The sequence below is a fragment of the Pygoscelis adeliae genome, unplaced genomic scaffold, assembly GCF_000699105.1.
Source record: "Pygoscelis adeliae isolate BGI_AS28 unplaced genomic scaffold, ASM69910v1 Scaffold92, whole genome shotgun sequence".
Lineage (NCBI taxonomy): Eukaryota > Metazoa > Chordata > Aves > Sphenisciformes > Spheniscidae > Pygoscelis > Pygoscelis adeliae.
The window spans coordinates 505,781-510,739 of NW_008824306.1; positions in this window are offsets into that span (position 1 = coordinate 505,781).

The window sequence follows — 4,959 nt, forward strand, 5'->3', positions numbered from 1 at the left end:
TCCACTACCTCCTGCCCCTCGGCCCCACTCCCCCAGATCTCTGTCTGTTCACAACCCCCAAACCCAAATGTTCTGTAGCTGCCCGCCAGGGTTGCATTTTACTTTATATCCATCTGTTGTCTTCTCTCAGGCTGTACCAGCTCAGGCAGTAAGAGCAAGGTAGTAGAATCATAGGATGGTTTGGGTTGGAAGGCACCTCTAAAGGTCATCTAGTCCAACCCCCCTGCCGTGGGCAGGGACATCTTCAACTCGATCAGGTTGCTCAGAGCCCCGTCCAACCTGACCTTGGATGTTTCCAGGGATGGGGCATCCACCACCTCTCTGGGCAACCTGTGCCAGTGTTTCACCACCCCCAGCGTAAAAAATGTCTTCCTTATATCTAGTCTGAATCTACCCTCTTTTAGTTTAAAGCCATTCTCCCTCATCCTATTGCTACAGGACCTACTAAGAAGTCTGTCCCCATCTTTCTTATAGGCCCTCTATAAGTACTGAAAGGCCGTGGTCTCCCCAAAGCCTTCTCTTCTCCAGGCTGAACAACCCCAACTCTCTCAGCCTGTCCTCATAGGAGAGGTGTTCCAGCCTTCTGACCATTTTTGTGGCCCTACTCTGGACCCACTCCAACAGGTCCATGTCTTTCCTGTACTGATCCAGGCTGTTAGTGTTGATGCACCTTGTCCTAGGATGGTGTTAGAGGGGCACCACAGTTGCTGGGAACAACGTCTTAAGGTAATCCTCCTTTTACAGTACCACTTAACCTCTGAAGATACTGAAACCTCTGCAGCAAGCCAGGGATGATAAAAGATTTGAAAATTGGTAGCTGAAATACGGCTTTTCACTAAGCAGTGAGTGCTAACTTTGAGAGAGATGCTTCTTATAAGTATTGCAGGAACTTCTGCTGTTTGTCTCATCTCTGGTGGAGACCTGTGCTTTCCACAGGGCAGGAGGTCACATGAATTTGACTGGCACAGTGTGCAGCATTTGCATTTATTTCCATTGCTTAGCCAAAGCAACCAGCAGACTGTATCAGCAGCCTAGAGTAGTTCCGAAATGCCACAGTTCATCCTGATACAGGATTTGAGCAGGACCTGCACAGTGCAGCTGCTGTTCTCAGGGTGGGAATTAAAATTGGATACAGGGAAGAGAACTGGACTGCTACCAGCCGCTTCTGCCATAACTCCCTGTGGGACTTGGTTAAAAACACGTAGCTCCTGAGACAGCGCGTGTCACAGGGCTCCCTCATCGCTCCAGCCGCTGTGGTGAGAGATTTCCAGTTGTGTTTGGTTCAGCTGAAATGTGCAGCTCCCTGATGAGTTTGCTGTGACTCTACCAGAGTATTAAAGAGCATGCTGGAGAGAGCACAAGGCAGTGTTCCCCAAGGGCTGCAGTGGCTGAGTTTGCAAAGCCAATAGCTGCAGTCAGAGAATCCTGACCTTTGCATTAGTCACTATTGAATGTATCCTCAATATTTATTTCAGGCTCACCGCACAGAAAATGGCCAGCTTTGTTCAGCAGATCTACAGCCTGCTCAGTTTAGCCGCATTAACACAGTGGGCACAGTAAAGCTTTTTCCCTGCACTCTCACAGATTTCTTTTAGAAGTCATTTAATATTAGTGTGGAGGTAACATGATGTTCTGTCACTATTTTAGGCTGGATGTGGTCTTAGTTCATTAGCTGAAGTTTTCCAAATGTCATTTTTCTCTTTTGTGATCTTCAATTATAATTACTCTTTTTCTTAAACTTTCTTTTGGTTTTTTTTTTGTTGTTTTGGTTTGTTTTTTTAAGAAATAACTGTACAGACTTTTAGAAGAGATTATTTTGCATATGGATTTAGGTGGTTTTCATGGAGGAGGGGCTTAGTAGTAATTCTATGATTAGCAATCTAAAATAGTCTTTCTGTTGAACCCTAAAAAGTTACAAGAATGCCGTAGAAGATTCTTAACAGAATTGCAGCATGTATTTTTCATATCAAATTGTGAATGATGTGATTTCATCCCTAAATTCTGGAAAATTTCCAGCAGGGGCAAACCTGGCTTACTTTGCTGAACTTTTTACCACACTGTAGCTTGCCAAAACCAGAAACAGATGAACAGCAAATGCTTCTAGAAGAAGCTTTGAGGACATGAAAAGCTTTCCTTTGCTCAGGAAAACTGCCACCCTCACTGTGCTTTGATAACTATGCCTTTCTCCATAACTCATGCTTTGGTAATAGGGGGAAAATAATTAAATACTTGCTGTGCCAAAAAGTGGATCTGTTCTGTAGCACCTTCAGTATAAATCAGATGTTTCTGCCTACAAATTCCCCTTTTAAAACTCAGCTTGCCTGTAGTTATTCCACATTTGAACTGATAAATGCAGAAAGCTCCCTCCCATTCTGACGACTCCCCAACTCTTTATCAGCTTACCGAGGAACAAAATTATTAAAAAAATAAAGAGAAGAAGAAAGGTCAGCTCAGTAGCGCCGAAAAGAGAGGGAGAAAACCATCCCAAGTGCAGATGTGTTACAAAGCGGGTGCCAGACCCCGTCAGTGCCTGTCTGTTCCAGAGTCCTGTACCAGGAGAGCGCCTGCATTCGCTTCTTCAGGGAAGGGTGGGATGACCACATGAAGATCTGCTCCTAATGCCTAAATGGCAGTGCTTACACTGCGCACTGAAGCATGAAATTTTATACCACAGCTCAAAAAAATGTGCTGATGTGAAATATTTTATTTTGGGCATTATTCCTGCAAATATGCAGCTCTTTTTTTAATCTTGTTAAATTTCTGGCTTGAGCAATGCTGTGTGGCAGGGGAGCCTGTGGGCTAACTAGTCGATACACAAACAAGTATTTCCTTTTATTGATTTTCTCTTTTATTCAGTAACCCTTGTTTGCGAGTTATTAACATAATCTTCTTATTTTCCTTTGTATTATTCTTTATGATACTTTTCCATGTGCCCTTTTATTCACCTCTTTTCAAAACATTGCTTACCTTTTAAATATCTTCTTTGGGGAAGTGCTTCCATACTCCCAATCATCATTGTCCCCAGTATATGAACCTTATCTCATTTTGCAATGACTGTTTCAAAGGGTGCTGGTTAGCCCAGCTTTTGTTAACCTAAGCAAGGTATGGCTGTTGATTATTATGGTATTAAAAATAATAATTTGTAAAAATAGTAAGTCATTTATTATTTTCCATACCACTGTCCTTGCAAAAGGACACAAGTGGCATGCAAAAGGATTTTACGCAAAGGTTAAGCTAAGGTAGTGATTGAGCTGTTCGTGTCAAGGGCAGCTCTCCGTCCTGTGTCATTGGATTTAGAGCACCGCAAGGCAGGTGAACGGTTCAGCTTGTAACTTTCAGTGTGCAGTAGTTTGTATATATGAGCATTGAATGTTATGAGCCATGAGGTTGGTTAGCTGCCTTTCAAATTCCTCACTCTCTTTCATATTGGCAGAATGAAATAACTACTTGGTTACTTTCAGGTTTTGCTGCTTCACTGCTTGCACTTGTTCCCAGAACTGCTGTGCTGAGTGTGTTACGTTATCTTGGAGCACTTGAACGTTGCCATGATGAAAAACAATGGTCTGTTCCTTTTCTTTGTTGTTTTTCTTGGCCATTTTTTGATTCCTGGTAGTAACTTAGAGTTGTCTAGACCTTTTGGGGGAGTACTGGTTTAAATATATATGTGTGTGATAATTAGTGTTGCTCAGTCTTCCAAATGAGAGGCAATTTTGGCCCTCTGCTACTTTGCTGACATACCTGCTCCGGTGCAACTATGAAAATTTTGCTGTCCAGCCTTTTCCTCTACTCAGGGCCCTCTCTGTGCTCACCCATAACATCAGTTCCTCCCCCTTCAGCCTCATCTTACCTCATGTTCAGCTGGTCCCAGGCTGAGGGAGGGCACAGCTGTGGTAGTCTCCGTCTCCCCTTACTAGGTGTGCTGGGGTGCAATTACACAGTGGCCCTTCTCTGCCTTCCCAGACAAAGTGTTTTGAGGATTTGGGAGGGCGAGGAAGGGAGGAACAGCAGAGCGAGAGGAGCTAACGAGTCAGAACTGCCGCTCATGGGAGGAAGGGTTAGTGGAGCTTTCTCTTGGCTTTTCCTATTTCCCTGTCCTCTCGTGTGGGACTGATACGTGGGCTTGTTAGGGGATTGCTGCCCGAGCGCAGCTCACGCCGGCTGCCTCCGTTCGAGGGAATGGGCCAGCAAAGCAGTCAGCTCATTAGGAGGGACATTCCCGCAGGCAGGACTGAAATTCATGTGAGGGCAGAGGCTTTTCTGCATCACTTCAAGGCTGGCTCCAGCCCCAGCCAAGAAATGCGAGTAGGCAAGATGGGTTTCTTTGCAGTTGGTTGTGCATATTTTTTTAAGCACTCCATCCTTAATTGCCTGAAAAAATAGTAATAATATAAAGAAATCACTACAGAGACCTCCTTTTGGAATAAGCCCAGGTGGAATGAATATTCTGCCTTTTGATTCAGATCCAACCTCCCCAAATTCAAGTGTATTCACTAGTAGAGAGCTATTTATTTTGCACTTGGGGACACAAGTGTAAGAAAGACCTTTGACGTACGTAATGAGAGCAGGCTGTTCTCTGGGTACTCCTGAACTGTTTCCATTTGTCCTCTGGAGATCTATAGAAAAGGCTTTTCCCCTCTACCTTTTGCAACAGTCCTCGTGGGTGACTTGCTTCTTTCTACCACATGCCTCAATCCTTGTTGCAGGGAAGGAGGGGGGGAAAGCAGCCAGTGTCTCTCAGCCTGGGTAAACTACTGGAATATTTTTCCATTTTCATCTGTAAGGCTGGCAAATTGACCACCGAAATATGTCACTTCACTTGCAGCATTCCAGTTGTTACAGGTTTTTAGACTGTATTAAAAGTAATTATAGAGAAACTTTTGCATGATTAATCCCCCTTGTCTAGATAATTAACTCTTAGGGATTTAAAAACAAACACACAGATGTATTTTTCTCTCTTTT